Raw genomic sequence first — 25,310 nt, forward strand, 5'->3', positions numbered from 1 at the left:
TAAAAAAAAGGGGTGCAATTAGACTAATTAACCTGCTTCTGCATAGGCAATTTATCACAACTGTGCTATTTTTCTCTTCATACATTTATTTATTTATTTAAAGGCTTTTATATACCGGAGTTCATGTACTAGTACATACCACTTCGTATGTATATAGTACGTATATATATAGTACGTATATAGTACAATGTTATGTACTATATTAGTACAATGTACTATATACATACGAATTAGTATATTAGTACTATATACATACGAATTAGTACTATATACATACGAAGTATATATAGTACAATGTTACTATATATACTTCATATGTATATAGTACGTATATAGTACAATGTTATGTACTAGTACATAACATTGAGAGAGAGCGAGCAAGAGAGAGCCTCTATATGGAGTCAGTCTGACACACTTTATATATGTACCACTGTAGAGGGGCACTTTGAATTGGGGTGGGTTTTAGCTAATTCATTTCTTCTCTGATCTGCCCATTCCCTGCTCCAGAGTTATCCAGTTAAAAACGTAAAGATGAATGTTAAAAGCCCGACACACGCATCAATTAGAGGATGCATGAATCCGAGCCAAGTGGATTTTAAGTCACTCAGATATGCGTGTACTTGCCGCTGCATGCAGAAGTGAAATTTTTTTAAAGGGGCGGGGAGTGGGCATGGTTTGGGCGGGGAATGGATGTTCCATGAATTTTATCTAACATTTGTATATAAATACTTACATGCAATGGCTTACACTGGAGTCCCCTGCTGCATAACTTTACATCTGCTATGGATGATGTGTGGAAGTTGTAAAACAAAAAAAATCTAGGCAGATCAGAGGGGTTTTAAAGGTCAGGGCTAACAGGGGAAGGGAGGCTCTTAAACTAGGGGGATTTGGAAGTCTTATCCCTTAACTGGATGAACTGAGAATGAACTGAGAAAACTGGCAATGGCGTCAATGTGCATGCCTTTTAAAATCCTCCCACTTATGCGGTAGGAGCAGAATTTTCATGCACAGGCAAGCATCCACTTAAATTGCACGCATATATGCATGTGGTCAGGTTATTTAATAACATGCATGCATATACGCGCATATGTTATAAAATGGCCGCACCCCTGGACACGGGCTGATGAACGCCACATTTAAAGTTACTATCCCCACCAGGTAAATCACTTAGCTATGTGGTGCCCAATGACCATAGCCAGATATTCAGCGGCAACCCTTAGCTGGATAAGTCTGACTTATCCAGGTAATTTTTTTCTGAATATCAGGCTCTTCTATCATGTCCTTTCTCTGTCTTCTCTTTTCCAAGCTGAAGAGCCCTAACCTGCATGGCATCTCTTCATAGAGGTGCTGTTGTATTCCCTTTACCATTTTTGTTGCTCTCTATTTACCTTTTCTAGTTCTGTTTTGACCTTTTGAGTTAGGGAGGCCAGAAACCCACATAATAAAGGTGAAATCACACTATGGATCAATACAGAGGTGATATGATATTTTATGTTTTATTCTTCATTCCTTAACATATCATTCCTAAAATCTGTTTGCATTTTTGACTGCTGCTGTACACTGAACTAAGGATCTCAATATATCGTCCACCCCAAGGTCCTTTTCTTGTGTGGTGATGCCTCTTACAGAACCTAACATTGTGTATCGGTAGTTGAGATGTTTTTGTCTTATGTTCACTTTGCGCTTTTACACATTAAATTGTATCTGTCTTTCAGATACCCTGTCTCCTAGTCTTATAAAGTCCTTTTACAGTTCCTAACAATCTGCTGCTGTTTGAACTACTTTGAATACATTTTTATCATCTGAAAATTTGATCATTTCACTTCTTCCCTGATCCAAGACCATTTATGAATATGTTAAACAGCACAAGTCCCAGTATAGATCTCTGTGATACTCCACTAATGAAATTTTTTCATTTGGAAAAATGATCATTTAGTCTTAATCTCTGTTTTCTGCCTTTAAACCAGTTACCATATCATAATAGAACATTGCCTCCTATCCTATGCCTTTTTAATTTCCTGAGGAGTCTCATATTGGGGACTGTCAAATGTCTTTTGAAAATCCAAATACACAATTTCCACTCACCTTTTTCTACATGTTTATTCATACCCTCAATACAATCCAAAAGATCTGTAAGGCAAGACTTCCCTTTGCTAAAAGCATTTTGATGCTTTTCCATTTAGCTATGTTTATCTATATGGCCAGTTATTTTGTTTTTAAGAACAGCTTCTACCATTTTGCCTGACACCAACATCACAGGTTTACCAGTCTATAATTTCCAGGATCACCACTTAAGCCCTTTTTAAAAATCTGTGTTACATTGCCTACCCGCAGTCTTTTGGTATTGAAACTGAGCCCCTTCCTCTCCTCTAAAAAATGTCTGGGTCCAGGGATCTCCCCGGCCTTCACTTACCTCTTCTGTGGGAGAAGCGAGGCCCACATGTTTTCTTTTGTGGGGGTGAGAAGGGAGGGTAGGAATGGCTTCAGAGAGGGCCATGAAGGCCCCAGTTTGCCTTTTTGGGGTTGGGAGCGATATCAGAGAGAGCTGTGGAGACCATTTTTAAAAAATGAATTTGATAATAACTGAAAATTTGGGGGTATTTTATCATAGGCTATTTTCAGTTTGTTCCATTCTGAACAAACCAAAAATCTCCTCATTCAATGTAGTTTTGCATGTACTTTTAAGAAATGCATATCCCTATAGTGTGATGTACTTCAGCTGAGCTTTCCGATAGGTGTGAAGGTGTCTGGAGTAAATGGTGTCTAGATGAGGATGTTTGATGTTGTATGTCTCTGTTCTCGAACATAATGAAACTGTGATGTGGTTTAGGTGAATAGGGGTTTTGCTGATTAAGGCAAAGGCATCAAAGTACTTTTATCATCTAATAATGGTTCCACTTCCTGAACACTTCAAAATGTTTTCACTCTCTTCCAAGCAAGTTTTCTTTGCTAAATATCTCTATAACCCTTACTGTTTTCAAACCCAGAATATTTACCATTATTAACTCCCCCCTCTCCCCAAAGAGGAAAAAAATAGTTTAATAACATTCTATGTGAGAAGAATTGAAAGTAACTCCCTTTTCTGTCCTGAATCTTAGAAATTGAATTTGCATTTCTCTGGTTCTAAGCAAAGAGTTAACAATAAGCTCTCCTGCCATGGAAACTGTAAATGACTGCACACATAATATACACAGCGGCTATGATTAGCACTTATTTACAGTTTTTTGGCAGGCTAAAATATTTTAGGAATTGTGTTATGTTACTGTTAATCCAGCTAGTAGGAGATTTCTAAAGTCCAGTTTTAGCCCTAGTGATTTATGTCCATTATTATGCCATCTCTTCTTCTTCTGTTCTCCAGAGTATTGGTGCTTTTCATTCTGATTCTGTTTAATAAGATTCTACTGTTCATAATATCAGTACTGTTACTTTATTTAACTAAAGCTATAGGGAATTCATAAGCAGATTATACTTCTTATAGATTCATATGGCTTTTAATAAAATATTTCTACTTGCCCATAACAGATTGTCATAGCACATTTCTCAGAAGCTTGTGACAGTAAAAATATATCTCTGTACTAATTCATTTTCATACTCTAATACATATATCAACTAAAAGATAATTAATTTTGAAGAACTAAATACAAATATAAAGATAGTTCCCTAGCTTAGGAAAATCAAGTAGAAGGAGGATTTATTAAACATTTATATTGGAATATTACTTATCACCATATTGACAGATGCTGCAATTAATTCAGAAGAGGTATTGCCTCAGACAATTTGAAGTAATTCTTTCTCTGTCAGTTGTTATTGAACATCACCAATTGTTGCGTCCGTAGGTCGCAGACGACTGCGACCACTCTGCCTTACCTCTTTTTCTCCCCTTTCTCTCTCTTTGGGCAAGATGGCTGTTTCCAGTGCCGAGTGCCGAGGGCCTTGGCATTTCCAGACCAGCATGGAAATCCCCATCCGCCATGCTCACTCCCGTGGCCTCCTAGGGCACGAGCACACGCATCTCCGATACTCAAATACACGTCATGGTGGGAACCTTGGGGGCTACCCCACCGCATGACGTCAGTACCTCCGGGTATATCTAGCTTCTGCTACCGCTAACAATTTGAGTTAGCATAGATTTCGCTTCGCTATTCTGCCTGTTCTAAGCTGTATGCTTAGACACCACTTTCATGCTAAGGGCCTCGCTCCAGCAGAAGTTATAGTCACCCGCTCCTCGGGGGTCTCTCGCTTCCAACTTCCCCTCGGGGTCCTCACTAACCAAGACAACTGCTCCTCGGGGGTCTTTTCTCTGTATTCATTTCAGGATATTGGACCATTGGGTACTCGCTCCTCGAGGGCCTATCCTGCACCACGGACCTACGGTCCCACCATTCTACCATCAGGAAGATGCCTTCACTCTGTGAGTACCTCTACGATCCGGTGCTCCAACTCTACCCACCAGCCGTGGCGTTACCCGCACTGTGGGTTCCTGCTTATCGTGAACATCTGGGTGAGATTATACCTGTTGAGCGTATTGGCACTTCGTGGGGAAAAACAATCATACTTATACTCAGTTCCTTTTTACAATTATGTCCTAGTCCTTCCTTTACTTAACAGCACAAATAATTATACAGTCTCAGCATACAATAAACACACAATAGAAGAATTTGTGGTTTCCAACTTCTTAACTGGTAGTTCAGTTAGTTAATGGACTAATATTTACACTTCTCTCATTTAGTTAATTATCAGCAATAAATAATAAGATACCAGATGGATAGAATAACTTGTTACTCAACTTCTTGGTAAAGTCTCTAATTCTAAGAACATAAGAAATTGCCATGCTGGGTCAGACCAAGGATCCATCAAACTCAGCATCCTGTTTCCAACCGTGGCAAAACCAGGCCACAAGAACCTGGCAATTACCCAAACACCAAGAAGATCCCATGCTACTGATGCAATTAATAGCAGTGGCTATTCCCTAAGTAAACTTGATTAATAGCAGTTAATGGACTTCTACTCCAAGAACGTATCCAAACCTTTTTTGAACCCAGCTACACTAACTGCACTAACTACATCCTCTGGCAACAAATTCCAGAACGTAATTGTGCATTGAGTGAAAAATAATTTTCTCCAATTAATCTTAAATGTGCTACTTGCTAACTTCATGGAATGCCCCCTAGTCCTTCTATTATGCGAAAGTGTAAATAACCGATTCACATCTACTCGTTCAAGACCTCTCATGATCTTTAAGACCTCTATCATATCCCCCCTCAGCTGTCTCTTCTCCAAGCTGAACAGCCCTAACCTCTTCAGCCTTTCCTCATAGGGGAGCTGTTCCATCCCCTTTATCATTTTGGTTGCCCTTCTCTGTACCTTCTCCATTGCAACTATATCTTTTTGGAGATGTGGTAACCAGAAAAGCACTGGTCTAAGTATAGATCCCTGAGGCACTCCACTGTTTACTCTTTTCCACTGAGAAAATTGACCATTTAATCCTACTCTGTTTCCTGTCTTTTAACCAGTTTGTAATCCATGAAAGGACATCGCCTTCTATCCCATGACTTTTTAGCTTTCTGAGAAGCCTCTCATTAGGGACTTTGTGAAACGCCTTCTGAAAATCCAAACACATTACATCTACCAGTTCACCTTTATCCACATGTTTATTAAACCCTTCAAAAAAATGAAGCAGATTTGTTAGGCAAGACTTCCCTTGGGAAAATCCATGTTGACTGTGTTCCTTTAAACCATGTCTTTCTATATGCTCTACGATTTTGATCTTTAGAATAGTTTCCACTATTTTTCCCAGCACTGAAATCAGGCTCACTGGTCTATAGATACCCAGATCACCCCTGGAGCCCTTTTTAAATATTGAGGTTACATTGGCCACCCTCCAGTCTTCAGGTACAATGGATGATTATAATGGTAGGTTACAAATTTTAACTAATAGATTAGAAATTTCATTTTTTAGTTCCTTCAAGTTACCAAGGATGCATACCATCCAGTCCAGGTGATTTGCTACTCTTTAGTTTGTCAATCTGGCCTACTACATCTTCCCGGTTCACAGTGATTTGATTCAGTTCATCTGACTCATCACTCTTGAAAACCATTTCCGGAACTGGTATCTCCCCAACATCCTCATTAATAAACACGGAAGCAAAGAATTCATTTAGTCTTTCTGCAATGGCCTTATCTTCCCTAGGAGCCCCTTTAACCCCTCGGTCATCTAATGGTCCAATCTACTCCCTCACAGGTTTCTTGCTTTGGATATATTTTAAAAAGATTTTATTATGAGTTTTTGCCTCTATGGCCAACTTCATTTCAAATTCTCTCTTCGTCTGTCTTATCAATGTTTTATACTTAAGTTGACAATGCTTATGTTTCATCCTATTTTCTTCAGATGGATCCTTCTTCCAATTTTTGAAGGATTTTTTTTGGCTAAAATAGCCTCTTTCACCTCACCTTTTAACCATGACGGTAATCGTTTTGCCTCCCTTCCACCTTTCATAATGCATGGAATATATCTGGACTGCACTTTTAACCTTAGTAGCTGCACCTTTCAGTTTTTTTTCTGTTTTCCTCATTTTATCAAAGTTTCCCTCTTGAAAGTTTCATGTTAGAGCTATAGATTTACTTATTGTCCACCCCAGTTATTAGTTTAAATTTGACCATGTATGATCACTATTGCCAAGTGGGCCCACCACTTACCTTTCTCACCAAATCCTGCGCTCCACTAAGAATTAAATCTAATATAGCTCCCTCTCTTGTTGGTTCCTGAATCAATTGCTCCATGAAGCTGTCATTTATTACATCCAGGAACTTTATGTCTCTAGCAAGTCCTGATCTTACATTTACCCAGTCAATATTGGGGTAATTGAAATCTGATAATCCACAGAAGCAAACCTTGCACATAAGCAAGTACTCAGAATCACTGGTGCAGGTAAAGAAGTCAAATTCCATTCAAAAACTAAAGTTATTTTATTCTTGAAAATCACAACTTGTTCAATACGGCAACTCCATTCACGGTGACAATAAGTAATTTAAAGTCCCCCGACACGGTCCTGTGTTTCGCGGTGGCTGCATCGGGAGGGACCAGATCAAATTCAAATCTGCAATGTAATAACATCTGTAAATAATGGAACATAAAGGCTGCGCAATAAAGTATAACAATGCAGTTACATACCTTTAAAGATATTGTTCAAATTATACTCCCAGTCAGACTGTACTACTAGAGGAGTTGTCTATGTTGTTAAATGTCCCTGCTCACTGTTATATGTGGGCAAGACCTCGCGTATGATTAAAACACGCATTATTGAACACTGTTCCAATATCAGATCCTCCAGAATAGATGAACCTCTGGTAAGTCATTGGCTTAAGGCTGGCCATTCCATCGCTGCTCTCTCCTTCCTAGTATTAGAGGTGGTCTCGTGCCCCCAGCGGAGAGGAGATTTCACCGGCATACTTGGTCGGAGAGAACAACGATGGATTTTCACTCTCGACACTGTTTTCCCCAATGGTCTTAACAAAGACATAGAATGGCATCTTTTCTACTAGATATGCTGTTGATATGTTATTAATTTCACATGTGTTGTCCTGTCAGGAACAGCATCTCGCGAGAGCTTCACTTTCGCGCCTTTTCGTTCTTTAAATGGCTGTCAATGTCTGAGGGTGCTTGCGCTCCTGAGGTTATCTTTAAAGGTATGGAACTGCATTGTTATACTTTATTGCGCAGCCTTTATGTTCCATTATTTACAGATGTTATTACATTGCAGATTTGAATTTGATCTGGTCCCTCCCGATGCAGCCACCGTGAAACACGGGACCGTGTCGAGGGACTTTAAATTACTTATTGTCACCATGAATGGAGTTGCTGTATTGAACAAGTTGTGATTTTCAAGAATAAAATAACTTTAGTTTTTGAATGGAATTTGACTTCTTTACCTGCACCAGTGATTCTGGGTAATTGAAATCTCCCATTATTATTGCACTGCCAAATTGGTTAGCTTCCTTGATTTCTCTTAGTATTTCATCATCTGCTGACCATTTTGTCCAGGTGGACGGTTGTATACACCTATCACTATACTCTTACCCAACACACATGGGATTTCTAACAATATACAGTCTCTTGTATGATCTTTATCCTGTTGGACTCTATACCCTCCCGGACATAAAGTGCCACACCCCCACCAAGTTGATCCTCCCTTTCATTGCGATATAATTTGTACCCTGATATAGCACTGTCCCATTGGTTATCCTCCTTTCACCAAGTTTCTGTGATGCCAATTATGTCAATTTCATTGTTTACTACTATACACTCTAACTCTCCCATCTTACTTCTTAGACTTCTGGCCTTGACATAAAGATATTTCAAAGTGTGGTTTTTTGTTTTTTGTATTAACAACCTGCTTTTCAGTTGTAAGAGATAATTTGGAAACCATTAGCTTCGGTGATTTTTTACATATAGGCACATGGACTACGTTTGCATTTATTGCTTTTTATTGCTTTATATAAATATAGGAAGCTTTATATTTATTCAGAATTCCTCCTTGCATCCAATTCCTTAAATGCTTTAGATTATGCAGATTAAAGTTAGAACTTAAGAACATGCCATACTGGGTCAGACCAAGGGTCCATAAAGCTCAGCATCCTTTTTCCACCAGTGGCCAATCCAGGCCATAAGAACCTGGCAAGTACTCAAAAACTAAGTCTATTTCATGTTACTGTTGCTAGTAATAGCAGTGGCTATTTTCTAAGTCAACTTAATTAATAGCAGGTAATGGACTTCTCCTCCAAGACCTTATCCAATCATTTTTTAAACACAGCTATACTAATTGAACTAACCACGTCCTCTGGCAACAAATTCCAGAGCTTAATTGTGCGTTGAATGAAGAACTTTCTCCGATTAGTTTTAAATGTGCCACATGCTAACTTCATGGAGTGCCCCTAGTATTTCTATTATCTGAAACACTAAATAACCAATACACATCTACCCGTTCTAGACCTCTCATGATTTTAAACACCTCTATCATATCCCCCCTCAGCTGTCTCTTCTCCAAGCTGAAAAGTTCGAACCTCTTTAGTCTTTCCTCATAGGGGAGCTGTTCCATTCCCCTTATCATTTTGGTCACCCTTCTCTGTACCTTCTCCATCGCAATTATATCTTTTTTTGAGATGCGGCGACCAGAATTATCTACAGTATTCAAGTTGCGGTCTCATCATGGAGTGATACAGAGGCATTATGACATTTTCCGTTTTATTCACCATTCCCTTCCTAATAATTCCCAACATTCTGTTTCATTTTTTGACTGCCACAGCATACTGAACTGACGATTTCAATGTGTTATCCACTATGATGCCTAGATCTCTTTCTTGGGTCGTGGCACCTAATATGGAACCTAACATTGTGTAACTATAGCATGGGTTATTTTTCCCTATATGCATCACCTTACACTTATCCACATTAAATTTAATTTGCCATTTCAATGCCCAATTTTCCAGTCTCACAAGGTCTTCCTGCAATTTATCACAATCTGCTTGTGATTTAACTACTCTGAACAATTTTGTATCATCTGCAAATTTCATTACCTCACTCATTGTATTTCTTTCCAGATCATTTATAAATATATTGAAAAGTAAGGGTCCCAATACAGATCCCTGAGGCACTCCACTACCTACTCCCTTCCACTGTGAAAATTCTCCATTTAATCCTACTCTCTGTTTCCTGTCTTTTAGCCAGTTTGTAATCCATGAAAGGACATCGCCACCTATACCATGACATTTTACTTTTCCTAGAAGCCTGTCATGAGGAACTTTATCAAACACCTTCTGAAAATCCAAGTATACTACATCTACCAGTTCACTTTTATCCACATGTTTATTAACTCCTTCAAAAAAGTGAAGCAGATGTGTGAGGTAAGACTTGCCTTGGGTAAAGCCATGCTGACTTTGTTCAATTAAACCATGTCTTTCTATATGCTCTGTGATTTTGATGTTTAGAACACTTTCCACTATTTTTCCAGGCACTGAAGTCAGGCTAACCGGTCTGTAGTTTCCCGGATCGCCCCTGGAGCCCTTTTTAAATATTGGGGTTACATTAGCTATCCTCCAGTCTTCAGGTACAATGGATGATTTTAATGATAGGTTACACATTTTTACTAATAGGTCTGAAATTTCATTTTTGAATTCCTTCAGAACCTTGGGGTGTATATCATCCAGCCCAGGTGATTTACTACTTTTCAGTTCATCAATCAGGCCTACCACATCTTCTAGGTTCACCGTGATTTGGTTCAGTCCATCTGAATCATTACCCATGAAAACCTTCACCGGAACGGGTATCTCCCCAACATTCTCTTTAGTAAACACCGAAGCAAAGAAATCATTTAATCTTTCCACGATGGCCTTATATTCTGTAAGTGCCCCTTTAACCCCTTGATCATCTAACGGTCCAACTGTGAGTTTTTGCCTCTACGGCCAATTTCTTTTCAAATTTTCTCTTAGCCTGTCTTATCAATGTCTTACATTTAACTTGCCAACGTTTATGCATTATCCTATTTTCTTCTGTTGGATCCTTCTTCCAATTTTTGAATGAAGATCTTTTGGCTAAAATAGCTTCTTTCACCTCCCCTTTTAACCATGCAGGTAATCGTTTTGCCTTCTTTCTACCTTTTTTAATGTATGGAATACATCTGGACTGTGCTTCTAGGATGGAATTTTTTTACAATGACCACCCCTCCTGCACACTTTTTACCTTTGTAGCTGCTCCTTTCAGTTTTTTTCTAACAATTTTTCTCATTTTATCAAAGTTTCCCTTTTGAAAGTTTAGCACGAGAGCCATGGATTTGCTTACTGTACCCTTCTAGTCATTAATTCAAATTTGATCATATTATGATCACGATTGTCAAGTGGTCCCACCACCGTCCTCCACTCTCTTGTCGGTTCCTGGACCAATTGCTCCACAAAAATGTCATTTATTCCATCCATGAACTTTATATCTCTATCATGTACCAATGATACATTTACCCAGTCAATATTAGGGTAATTGAAGTCTCCCATTATTACCGCACTACCAATTTGGTTAGCTTCCCTAATTTCTATTAGCATAATCATTCTCACCATCTTGACCAGGGGGACAGTAGTATGCTCCTATCACTATAGTCTTCCCCGGCACACAAGGGATTTCTACCCATAAAGATTCAATTGTGTATTTAGTCTCATGTAGGATGTTTATCCTGTTGGACTCTATGCCATCCCAGACATAAAGCACCTCACCACCTCCCAGGTGCTCCTCTCTGTCATTGCGATATAGTTTGTATCCCGGTATAGCACTGTCCCATTGGTTATCCTCCTTCCACCATGTCTCTGAGATGCCAATTAAGTCTATGTCATCATTCACTGCTATACATTCTAATTCTCCCATCTTACTTCTTAGACTTCTGGCATTAGCATACAAACATTTCAAAGTTTGTTTTTTGTTTGTATTTTCATTCTGCTTTTTAATTGATAGGAATAAATTAGAATTTTTTAGCTCAGCTGAGTTTTTAGTTACAGACACTTGGACTATTTTTCTTATAATTGGAACTTCACTGTTGGGGTGCCCTAATTCTAATGCATCATTAGTATCCTTTGAAGATACCTCTCTCCGAACCATGCACTGCTGAGCGACTGTCGGCTTTCCCCTTTGTTCTAGTTTAAAAGCTGCTCTATCTCCTTTTTAAAAGTTAGCACCAGCAGTCTGGTTCCACCCTGGTTAACTTCAGTTAGTCAACCAGAGTGACTTACTGCTCTCTTGATTAACAAATGTTGGTACCTAATCAAACCAAATCATACTATCTCAACACTTTTCCAAGGTGAGTAACTGAAGTCAACTTTTCAACCTTTTTATTTAGGTATACACTGCTCCTAGCTTATTTCTAGCTTCTGGCTACTTTTTTTTTTTTTTTAAATATACAAACACTCTAACTTCTGCTTACTAGCTGCCTTACTGACTGAATATTTAGTAATACAAACAGTCTAACTTCTGTTTATTTGCTGCCTTACTGACTATTAAAAGCACAAACACACAAACACACTAAATAATATTACCAAATAATTAACTTTGCCCCAATACTTTTAAAAAAAACAATGTCCCAAGCAAAAGCTTACTGATTTCTTTCAGCAACCAGCAAGGTGATCCTCTCCTCTCAGTGCTTCCCCAATTTATTTCTCTTGTCTCTTCCCATTAGAGGTGGTCAGAATATACATCCAGTGCCAATATTTAAATTGGAACTCAGTCCCAGATTGAATACTTTTCCAGAAATCATCTTTAAATACTTTACTTATGCAGCACCTGAAGGGTGCTTCACTTTCTCTATTGATTCTTTTACTCCTTTGTCAGTGCCTGGTGGGTACCTTTCACCCTTTTATATTGCCTCTTGCATTTCTCCATTCCTTAGGCAGCACCAGGTGGGCACTTCTCAAATCCTTAAATTACTTCCACTAATAGTAACAGAGTTCTTTTTGCCTTTTCTTTGTATCTTTCTTGTTTCCTCTAATAGTGCACTTTACTGGGATCCCTTTCTTTAGATGGTCTTGGAAACTCCTATGTATCTCTTGGAAAGAAAGAGTCTTCAAAAGATTTAGGATGCTGACTCCAGGTTATCAGCTCCAAGAGGACAAAAATCTTACTTGAAACCCAAACAGGGGAAAAATTAAGCAAGAAGCAGGAAGGATGGAAAAACTTCTGTGCCTCACACAGAGGACATAGGTCATAACAGTTAATGCAAAAATATTCTTCCTCTGCAGCAGGTCACTGTCACTGTGTATAATCATTAGGAGACATTTTACATTTAGTCTTCTTTACCCCACATCCAGCCTTGATTACAGGGATGCCCCAATCCACTACAACAAGAGGGATGGGTTCTCAGAAGGAAATCTATAAAATTGGTTTAAAAGAGTCAAAAAAATCTTTAAAGGCAGGTAGATGAATCAACAGAAGGCTGACCCCTTAGGGAACTTCCTTGCTCTTTTCAGATAAATTAGAAAGCAACATTAGAGGAAAGGAGTCAGAGAGCTCTTAATCCAATAAAATCCAAACTAAAATCCACGAGGATAACAGGTGCTTTGGGATGATAAATACCTAGCACATACCATTTGCATGAGGGAAAAAAATCCAGACCTCTCACACTTATTAATGCACAGATCCTCCACAGTAAGTTAGTACTGTAAGCACCCGCCCCTCTGGGGTGTATTCATAGTGACCCTCCTGCTGCGGTGGCAGAGACAGCATTGGAACAGCAATGGATTTCATGTGGTATCAGAGGAGTCATGAATTGTAATTGCCTAGAGGGAAAGAATAGAAAAGGAATTCTCCTTCTTACCAGGTCTCCCAATATTAGGAATAGGGGTCCGGAACCCACTCAGCAAGTTTCCCAGGGGAAGAGAGAAGGTAGAACCCAAATAAAAAAAACTTTGAATGCAAGCAGACGAAAATTTTATAAATTCTGTGCTATGACTCAGATTTATTATCACAAGTTTAAACAGTGAGAAACAAGTAATGAAAATACTTTAACTACTTATCCAGCACCTGAAGAGTGCTTCACTTTCTCTATTGATTCTTTTACTCCTTTGTCAGTGCCTGGTGGGTACTTCTCACCCTTTTATATTGCCTCTTGCATTTCTCCACTCCTTAGGCAGCACCAGGTGGGCACTTCTCATACCCTTAAATTACTTCCACTAATAGCAACAGAGTTCTTGTTACCTTTTCTTTGTATCTTCCTTGTTTCCTCTAATAGTGCACTTTACTGGGTTCCCTTTCTTTAGATGGGATAGTAGACCATTAATATCCTCTGAGATAGCTCAAAATACTATAGTACTACAGGGATTCAGTGAGCAATTAAGATTGCTTTCATCTTTTTGTAATCTTCCGCACTACTTCACCGGAGTTTAGTTTCAAATTGAGTCCATAGACATTTGCATGAATTTGTATTGAAATCACCTGGCAGAGGGATAGAAATAAATTGTGCATATAAGTCAGAAACTTTATTAGAAAAAAAATAATGCAAACATTTCTGGGTGAGCTCCATCTAACAGACAGCCTTGCTGTAAAGTTGAATTAGGCAGCTGTCAGTCAGTTTCCGGACAGTTTAAAACAATTCCCATGAGTTGAATCTAGTAGCTTGAATAGATTTGTAGTAATAAGCCTTCCCAGCTTTAATTACTTCTGTCCTATATTTCTCAAGATATAAATTAAATTTAACTTGATCTGTGGACAGATGTGATTTGCGCCATGAGCGCTCTAGCTTGTGTAACTCAACTTTTAGCAGCTTAAATTCATGAGAAAACTCTGGCTTTAGACCTGGGTTTGATAGATTTCAATGGTACAAATTTGTCAAATGCCATGCTAAGAGGTTCTGTTCAAATATTCACAGTCTTGTCAATATCAATGCTAGTGTTGGACACATTTAATAAGATAATTTGTGCAACCTACTCAGCCCATAACTTAGCTGTGTCAATACACATTTGCTTAAGTAAAGAAGGCCAAAGACAAAACAAATGGGACTCAAAATGTCTTTTGAGATACTCTTGAGGCTTCTTGTCCTGCTACAAATGCCAACAGTCACAGTGGATTATAAACTTAAGTTTAACACTGAGGAAGCTTCTCAACGAAACACTGGCCGTGTTATTGGGTTCTCCATCTGATAACACTTTTGACTGTTTTCAGCCTTTATCTGCTCTTGAAAAAAACTCTACAAAATATTCCTTTCTTTGAAGGTGGATGATTGATGAGTCCAAGCGGTCTTAGAACTTCTGTGCATGATACACCTTCAGGCTTGCTGACACCTTACTTTATTTTTGTAAGTTTTGTGTGGCTGATCGGATTCTGTTATAATTAACATTTTGAATTCCATTAGTTTTGTCTTTGGCTCACATTATACTGGGACTTGTGCATGCTTTTTTTTTTTTTTTTTGTGACTTAAGAAAAGAAGGGCCATGTTTTGTTTTTCTTTTTTGCAGCATGGAAACTAAGTGCATTGATCTTAAATTTACTAAGAAAGTGATCATTCAACAGAGACTCATTAATGTGAATGCTGAAGAGATTAGAATCAAACATATGGTCACTCAAAAATATGAGGGCCAAGGTATGACCATGGCAATGAATTGCTCCCCTCACTCTTTGCTGCCATTGCAAAGCAGACCTGGCTGAGAGGAAACCTTCTTACAATGGAGAAAGAGGAAGAATGTCTATTTGGACACTAAAATCAATTTTCTCAGTGGAAAAGGGTAAACAGTGGAGTGCCTCAGGGGTCTGTACTTGGACCGGTGCTTTTCAATATGACGAGTGAGGTTATCAAATTTGCGGATGATACAAAATTATTTAAGAGTAGTTAATTCAGAAGTGGACTGTGATACATTACAGGAGGACCTTGCAAGACTGGAAGATTGGGCATCCAAATGGCAGATGAAATTTAATGTGGACAAGTGCAAGGTGTTGCATATATGGAGAAATAACCCTTGCTGTAGTTACACAATGTTAGGTTCCATATTAGGAGCTACCACCCAGGAAAAAGATGTAGGTATCATAGTGGATAATACTTTAAAATCGTCAGCTCAGTCAAAAAAGCAAACAGAATGTTAGGAAATATTAGGAAGGGAATGGTTAATAAAACGGAAAATGTCATAATTCCTCTATATCGCTCCATGGTGGGACCGCACCTTGAACACTGTGTACAATTCTGGTCGCCGCATCTCAAAAAAGATATAGTTGCGATGGAGAAGGTACAGAGAAGGGCAACCAAAATGAAAAAGGGAATGGAAAAGCTCCCCTATGAGGAAAGGCTGAAAAGGTTAGAGCTGTTCAGCTTGGAGAAGAAACGGCTGAGGGGGGATATGATAGAGGTCTTTAAGATCATGAGAGGTCTTGAACGAGTAGATGTGACTCAGTTATTTATGCTTTCGAATATTAGAAGGACTAGGGGGCATTCCAAGAAATTAGCAAGTAGCACATTTAAGACTAATCTGAGAAAATAATTTTTCACTCAACGCACAATAAAGCTCTGGAATTTGTTGCCAGAGGATGTGGTTAGTGCAGTTAGTGTAGCTGGGTTCAAAAAAGGTTTGGATAAGTTCTTGGAGGAGAAGTCCATTAACTGCTATTAATCAAGTTTATTTAGGGAATAGCCACTGCTATTAATTGCATCAGTAGCATGGGATCTTCTTAGTGTTTGGGTAATTGCCAGGTTCTTGTGGCCTGGTTTGGCCTCTGTTGGAAACAGGATGCTGGGCTTGATGGACCCTTGGTCTGGCCCAGCATGGCAATTTCTTATGTTCTCCCATTATAATAATATGATTTAAATCTGATTCAATATTTAGAAGGATTTTCGCTACTGGGGAATAATTATTGTCTAATATGCTAGGAGGACATAAATTAGGCAGATTCATAGCACTTGTTATTCATGTATAAAGCTTCAATGAGTGAGCAAATATCAAACTGAGTGTGGGTCAAGGCCAATAAGTAATCTCTTCTCTGTTGCTAGGGATGCTTTCTTCCCTACTTGTTCCCCTAAATCTTTAAGTAGGATGAGGCATGAGATGAAACTAATTATCAGATCAAGCAATACCATCCATGGCAGTTATTCTCCTCACCTCTCAAAATCATATGACCATTTTGAAATTTCACTGTTGCATTATTCTCATCTCCCCAGACTCATGTCCATTTTCAAATTACACATTTGGGAGGCAGAATTATTCAACTATCCCTGCCTTGTGGAGTGATCACTGGCAAAATTATTGGTCTTCATAAAATTGGCGACTTTGTTCCTTACTACATACAACAAAAAGCCAAATGACCCATTGAAATGAACAGTAAACCACCACAAAGATTGGGTAATCAAATGATTAATTCATCGTTCTGCTAATTCTGGTATCATAAATAATGCTTGACAGCCAAAAGAGTTTGGCTAATGCATATTAGCTTTAATCATATACCAGACTAATAGCAAATTAGTGTCCAGTGATATGTTCGTGCATATGTTTTTATCTTTTTCTATTGCAATTAAAATATAGCTGCTTTTGTTTTCAAAAGCCATGAACAGTTGTAAAGAATGAGGCACTATCCTAACAGCCACCCCACAGCAGCCATGTTGCAAGTGCCATGGAACTGCACATTATCCAGGTTGGCCTCTGAAGCAGATAGTTCAGACATCAAAATACTGGCAGTGTTGGGCCGAGGTTCCCTGGGACTGATGCAAAATGAAGGGATTAATTTTGACAGCTTGGAAACTTGATTAAATACTAATACACACTTTATAAGATATTTATTTTATTTATTTAAAATTTTTATATACCGGCATTCATGATACAATCACATCATGCCGGTTTACATAAAACAGGGGTGTACAAAGAACAATTGAGTAACCTATTAGTGTGGAAGGAAGCAGTTACAAATAACAAGGTAATAGAACTGGGAGAAACAAATCATAGGGGGCATTCATCATCTTGTTGTTAGGATAATACCTCTTTTTCTATAGCTGCTCATGGCATTTGAAAACAAAAGTAGCTATATTTGAATTGCAATAGAAAAATATTAAATTATGCACAAATACCACTGGACACTAATTTGCTATTACTGTGGTATATGATTAAAGCTAATATGCATTAGCCGAACTCTATTGACTGTCAAGTATTATTTATGATACCAGTTTACCAGCACAGGGGATCCATCATTTACTTAACCATTCTTTGGGGTGGTTTAACATTGTTCCTTAGCTTAGCCACTGTGATCAGGGGGAACCACCAGTGCTCTCTCTCTTGTACTGGTACAAGTACTAAGGGCATGGGGTTTATATTTACACAAATCCTAAAGATAAGTTGCATTGCTCGTGAAATCCCCACAACCACCCATGTTGTTTATGGTATTGTATTAATTTGCCTCTTCCTTCTCTTGCCACAGTCTTGTCTAGCCAGATTTACTGGTCTCAGGCTCTCATAATTATGTAGCATTCCCACTATCTTCCCCCCTTCTCCCTCTCCCCAGACATGACACAGAGGCTATAAATTATGAGTAAGTACATGGCTGCAGCTTTTATTTACTTATATCTACTTTTTCATTATAATATTGTAATCCAACCAGGGTTTCTTGGACTTTCTATTAGATTTTGACTTGTTACTTGATCAGTTCTATTGGTCACTTTCTTGCTGTAGGACATGGTCTCCTGACCCACAGAGGGTCAAGAAGCAAGCTTGACTTTCCTTTACATTTAAGAACATAAGAGCATAAGATATGCCATACTGGGTCAGACCAAGGGTCCATCAAGCCCAGAATTCTGTTTCCAACAGTGGCCAATCCAAGTCACAAGTACCCAAACATTAAATAGATCCCATGCTACTAATGCCAGCACCAAGCAGTGACTATTCCCTGTTGATTAATAGCAGTGCCTCCAGGAATGTATCCAAACCTTTTTTAAATCCAGCTACACTAGTTTCCTTAACCACATAAGACATATCATACTGGGTCAGACCAAGGGTCCATAAAGCCCAGTATCATGTTTCCGACAGTGGCCACTGGACAATACAAGTCACAAGTACCTGGCAAGTACCCAAACATTATATAGATCCCAAGCAACTATTCTTTATTGATTAATTACAATTTATGGACTTCTCCTCCTTTTTAAAACCCAGTTACACTAACTGCTGCAACCACATCTTCTGGCAATGAATTCCAGAGCTTAATTATGTGTTGAGTGAAAAAGAAATTTCTATGATTAGTTTTAAATGAGCCACTTGCAACTTCATGGAGTGCCCCCTAGTTATTTTATTGTCTGCGAGAGTAAGTAACTGATTTACATTTACTTGTTCAAGACCTTTTATGATTTTGTAGAACTCTATCATATCCTCCCTCAGCTGTCTCCTTTCTAATCTGAACAGCCCTAACCTCCTTAGCCTTTCCTTCTAAGAGAGCCGTTTCCATCCCCTTTATCATTTTGGTTGTCCTTCTCTATACTTTCTCCAGTGCAACTATATCTTTTTTTAGATGCAGCAACCAGAATTGCACACAGTATTCAAGGTGTGGTCTCACCATGGAGCGATCAGAGGCATTATGACATTCACTGTTTTATTTGCCATTCCCATATGTATCACCTTGCACTGGTCCACATTAAATTTCATCTGCCATTTGAACACCCCAATCTTCCAGCCTCACAAGGTCCTCTTGAAGTTTATCACAGTCAGTTTGAGATTTAACTATTCTGCATAATTTTGTGTCACCTGCAAATTTTAGCACCTCGTTCGTCATACCCCCTTTCCAGATCATTTATAAATATATTAGAACGCACCGGTCCAAGTACAGATCCCTGAGGCAAGCCACTGTTTACCTTTTTCTACTGTGAAAACAAGCCATTTAATCCTACTCTCTGTTTCCTGTCTTTTAACTAGTTTGCAATCCATAAAAGGACATTGCCTCCTATCCCATGACATTTTAGTTTTTTGTCAATCGCCTTCTAAAAATCCAAATATACCATAATTATCTACCAATTTGAAAGGAGTCAGAAGGCGCCATCCAGTTGTGCAAGTTGCGATTTACCTGACCTCCCTCCTTTTACTTCTGGCATAGGTATGAATATCCTGCCCCTGCCATAAGAACAAGTGATGGCCAGTCCTTTTGCCCAACATTTAAAATTATTTTCTTCACTTTGGCAGCACAGAGTGTGTGAGCAAGCTGCCCTAGCCATATAACATAAAAACATAAGAAATTGCCATATTGGGACAGAACAAGGGTTTGTGAAGCCCAGCATCCTGTTTCCAACAGTGGCCAATCCAGGCCACAAGTACCTGTCAAGTACCAAAACACTAAGTAGATCTCATGCTACTGATGTCACTAATAGCAATGGCTATTCTCTAAGACAACTTAATTAATAGCAGTTAATAGACTTCTCCTCCAAAAACTTAGTCAAACCTTTTTAAAACACAGCCATACTAACTGCACTAACCACAAACTTTGGCAACAAATTCCAGAGCTTAACTGTGCATTGAGTGAAAAAGAATTTTCTCTCATTAGTTCTAAATGTGCTACTTGCTAACTTCATAGAGTGCCTCCTATTCCTTCTATTATCTGAAAGAGTAAATAATAGGGATGTGAATCGTTTATCTGATGATTGAAAATATCGTCCAATATTTTCAATATCGTCAGATATTGGGGGGTCCCCGAAAGCGATAGGAAACCCCACAATTAATTTAGTGGGTTTTCTTATCGTTATGGAAGGACACAACCTAAAAACAAAACCTGACCCTTTAAAATGAGTTTGTTAGTATCCCCCACCCTCCAGACCCACCCAAATTTTTTTTTAAATACCTGGTGGTCCAGCGGGGGTCCCGGGAGCATTCTCCGCACTCGGGCTGTCGGCTGCCACTAATCAAAATGGCACTGATGGCCCTTTGCTTTTACCATGTGACAGGGGCTATCGGTGTCAGTGGTCAGCCCCTGTCACATGGTAGGTGCACTGGATGGCCCACGCCATTTTTTATAATATATATAATATAATATATAAAAATTAAAATTACAAAAAATTATATATACATGAATAATAAAGAAAGTGGGCTTTAAACTAAGAGCTGCTTTGGGATATTATAAGCTGTTTCCGTCTCGGTCCTACAGATATATAAATTATAAAAATATAAAAAATAATTGTTCTGAAACAAGTGACCAGTTGACCATTTACCATATTAGTTGGAGTATTTTCTCAATAGGTCTCTGGATCTCTGATTTCTGGAGTATTTTTTGCATTTTATCCACTATGATGCCTAGATCTCTTCCCCATCCATCAACAGTCCTCTCCCTCCTTCAACCCTCCTCCAACTTAGACCATGTCTCTCTCTTTTCTCTCTTATCTCTCTAGCACACATACACACACATTCTTTCTTTGACATGTAGAAATGCACACAAACACACACATACATATGCATACAATCTTCTGCTATTGTGTTGTTTCTCATGGTCTCAATCAGCAAGGGCTTCCACTCCCACCCCCACACACCCACCAAGCAAGCTCTTCAGCAATATCACGTAAAGTTCTTGTGCTTACTGCTGGCTTTTACCCAACCTGCAGTAAGCACCTTGTCTTCTTCCCTCACACTCCCTGTACCCCCATTAGGGATATGCAGGAGAAACAATGTTGTTTTGTTTCAAAATGCACTTTGTGGTGACCCTAATTTGTTTCTTTAGCTTGAAAATGAATACGTTTTTCATTTGATTCATTTTTTGTTTGCCATTAAAGTCAAAAGAGGAAGCATTACAGCCTATATTGGTCTTCAGAATTGGGGTTTTCCAATCACTTGTCTTAGAACAAGTGATTGGATGGGAAGAAATCATAAAAAGCGGTAAGAAAAATGCCAAAGTACCAAGAAAGTCTGTGGAAAATAGTACCAAATGTGTCATGAATGGCCTAAGGTTCCATAAAGGGGCAAAGAGGTACCAGCATTGGTAGGAGTTCTCCAACTCAGTGTGAGAGAGGCAAAAAAGAAGCAAAAGTGAAAAGAACACCATAAGGATCTAAAAGAGGACACTAGTGACAATTACATGAACCTTTGAAGGCATCTTGAGTGGCAATCTGGCACCAAAATTTGCATCAGCATCCTAAGATACCATGAAGGGGAATGAAAAAAGAAAAGATCAGAGAAAAGCACCCAATCAGACAAAGAATGGCTTAAAGAAACCAAAGCAATATGAGAGGTGTAAAACAGTCCTCCAGATGTTGTGCTCCGCGGCCGTGGCACCCCACGACCGCGTCCCCCTACCTGACTCTCAGCGCCATGAAAGCTCCGGGGGAGGGCTCCGACTCAGGCCCATGCTGCCCGCTGCAGGGGAAGCCGTCCTGCTTCCCCCAGCGGCGTGTCTCCTCCACCGGGGAGATCCAAGATGGCCGCCGCCATGGGATCCAAGATGGCGGCCGTCAACTCATTTGCATTTAAAGGGACCTGGTCCCTTTAACTAGACTCACCTGCTTCCAATGATCCAGAGCAGAGGAAGTATATAGGGAGGCTTCCTCTGCTCATTCCTTGACTTGGCAACGTCTCTTGCGAGTGATGTTTGAGTCTGCTTGCCTCGGTGAGTTCCTGCTTCTTGCTCCTGTTACGTCTTGGTGTTCCTGGTTCCTGACTTCGGATTGGCTTACGGTGATTCTCTGGTTCTTGACTTCGGATTGGCTTACGGTGATTCTCTGGTTCCTGACTTCGGATTGGTAAGCGGCGATTCTCTGGTGCACGACTTCGGACTGGTGAGCGACGACCCTCTGGCACTCGACCTAGGACTCCTCCAAGACTCCGTCTCCAAGGGCCCACCTAAGTCCCAGCGGCCCGGGTCCCTATGGGCTCCTCCTGGGGGGACCGCGGGCTTCCAGGGCGAAGCTCCAGTTGGCCTTTGCACCGTTGCTCTGACCTCCCTAGGTCCGCCTAAGTCCCAGCGTTCGGGTCCCTACGGGCTCCTCCCGGGGGGACCGCAGACCACCAGTGGTGAAGACTCAGCGCCTCATCTCGTCTCCTCATCGTCTCTGTATTCGCCTCAGCCTCCAGTGCCTCGCCTCTGCCTCGCCATCCGACAAGAGAGCCTACGGACCTTCCGAAAGGTATACCATCCTCTTGTCGGCCAAGGGTCCACAAGCCGGAGCATAACACCAGACTGGAAAGAACAATAAAAAGTGTAAGATCTGGGGTACAACACTGCTCTTCATCTCTATCCTCATGTTGCTTTGTCACCCCCATCAATGAACTGGATGATGCTACTGTATACGCCTCCCAAATTTTCCTCTTCTAGTATCTCTTCAATATCTTCTGATTCAGACAAGCCAAGAAAAGATTCTTCATCTGAATCAGTGGATGAAAATATTGCCTTCACAGCATCAACTCTAGTAAAGAAAGAGAAGCATGCTGCTGTTTTGGGGCATTCCTGTTCTTCCCTTTCGCCTTGCTACTACTATGTGCCTGCAAAAGGTCTGCCACTTTTTCCCTCTTCAACAACAGAATGGTGTGAGCATGTGCACTCTGCAGTAGCACATGCTCATCTCCATATGTCAGTTTCTTCTGGAAAGAACTGGCTTTTGCCTTATTAGTCTAGAAAAAATCCTACTTCAATTTATGTGCAGGACTATTTCTTTGGTTATTGCTGGCACTGCCAACCTGGCCAATTTTGGAAACATTTCCTTTTCCTGCTTTGCCTTTCCCTATCCTGGACATGATTGATTTTGTCACTGGGGGTTTGAATATTAAAATAATTTAATATGTCTCAATAGTACTGTAACTGACTGTATGCCCACTGATTGTGCCATGCTAATATGTATGTGTGTGGGGAACACAGAGACAATGCTAAACTGAGTGCCATAATGTGTGACATTACTGAACTTAATGACAGGCTGCGAACACAGCCTCACGCTCCGTGCTCAGTGCTCACTTACAGGCCGATACAGTAAGGACGCGTAAGAAAGAGTGCGGCAGTGCCGGGTGCACCCTCGTTTGCCGTGCACACAATTTGGTTCTCAATACTCGATACAGTATTCAAATGAAATGCAAATGCAAGCAATGTCCAAAGCGCGTCCATGAAGCGGTAGGTGTGCGCAATCCATTTTACTGTATAGGGCAGTATACACCGCCTATACAGTATCCTGGGTGCGCTGGTAGCTGTCATTCCACCAGGAAAGTGGATGGTTCTCCTACAGACCCCGCTGCCTTGAGCGCCCGGCTGGACGTCCAAGCTGGAAGTCCAAGGTCACAGCTTGGACGTCCAGCCTGGGCGCTCAAGGCAGGGGGAAGGCCCATGAACGTCTGTTGGCATTGAAGCAAGTACCACACACTAGTTACTCACCAAAATACTCTTTCTTCATGTGCAGCACCAGCTCCTTCTCCAGTTCCAGGGACTGACCGCACAGGCTGGAGCGTGGACTGGCCTGCGGTGGGCCAGCGCCATCCGAGGTCACGGTGTGCATTCATGCACCTTCCCGCTGCCTTCAGCGTTGGGCGCTCAAGGCAGCAGGAAGGTGCATGACAGCGGCAGCAAGTCCGGCGCTCAGGTCGCGGCATGCGTTCATGCGCCTTCCCGCTGCCTTGAGCATCCAAGTTGGGCGCTGAAGGCAGCGGGAAGGCGCATGACAGCGGCAGCAAGTCGGGCGCTCAGGTCACGGCGTGCATTCATGCACCTTCCCGCTGCCTTGAGCGTTCAAGTTGGGCACTCAAGGCAGCGGGAAGGCGCATGACAGCGGCAGCAAGTCAGGCGCATGACAGTGGCAGGAAGTCGGGCGCTCAGGTCACGGCGTGCATTCATGCACCTTCCCGCTGCCTTGAGCATCTAAGTTGGTCGCTCAAGGCAGCGGGAAGACGCATGACAGCGGCAGCAAGTCGGGCGCTCAGGTCACGGTGTGTGTTCATGCGCCTTCCCGCTGCCTGGAGCATCCAAGTTGGGTGCTCGAGGAAGCGGGAAGGTGCATGAATGTATGCCGCGACCTGAGCGCCCGGCTAGACGTCCGAGGTCATGGCGTGCGTTCATGCACCTTCGCCGGCGGGGGCTGCTGGAAGCCGACTCGCATGGGGAGCGCCCGATCCACCCCGGGATGCTGAAGTCGCTCTCGCCGCCGGTTGCCCCTGGGAGGCAGGGGAGCCGTGGTGCGCGCCTCGGGAGGAGGGGAGAGAGGACTGGGGCTGCTCCGGAGCTGTCAGCGCGCCCGCTCGGGAGACCAGCACCAATGGACGCCGTTCTGCTGCTGCTGCTGGGGGCTTGCGTGGCCACGGCCAGGGCAGGTGAACGGGGGCTGGGGGAAAGTTTGCCCGTGAAATTTCGTCTCTCTCTTGCCCGTCCGAAGGAGGCGGAAAATCGGAGCTGCGTGCACAGGTGCTTTGTTGCGCTCCCTGCCACCGATAGCCAGCTGCTGGGGCTTGCCTGACGCTTGCCTTCTGTGAAAGAGTCAAGCTGGTAATCCCCGATGCCCGAGCGTAATAGAGAAATGATTTTTGCCCTGCGCCTTGCTTTATTTTTTGTAATAATTGTGACCTCGAACATTCAGCCAGGTGATCAGGTCGCGGCATGCATTCATGCACCTTCCCGCTGCCTTGAGCGCCTGCCTGGATGTCCAAGTTGGGCGCTCAAGGCAGCGGGAAGGTGCATGAATGCACGCCGTGACGTGAGCGCCCGGCTGGACGTCCCAGGTCACGGCATAGGGTGTGTAGGGATAGGGCCTGATACAGGAGCTTGTGCCCACTGCAAGTTAACGGTGACAAGGAGCCCAGACCCACAAGAAGGCCAGAGGAGCCCCTGGAAACGGTGTCCGTTCTTCCCTATGGAACCAAAGTACTCTGAGGTTAAGCGCGGT

The sequence above is a fragment of the Rhinatrema bivittatum genome, chromosome 7 (genome assembly GCF_901001135.1).
Source record: "Rhinatrema bivittatum chromosome 7, aRhiBiv1.1, whole genome shotgun sequence".
NCBI classification, from domain to species: Eukaryota; Metazoa; Chordata; class Amphibia; order Gymnophiona; family Rhinatrematidae; genus Rhinatrema; species Rhinatrema bivittatum.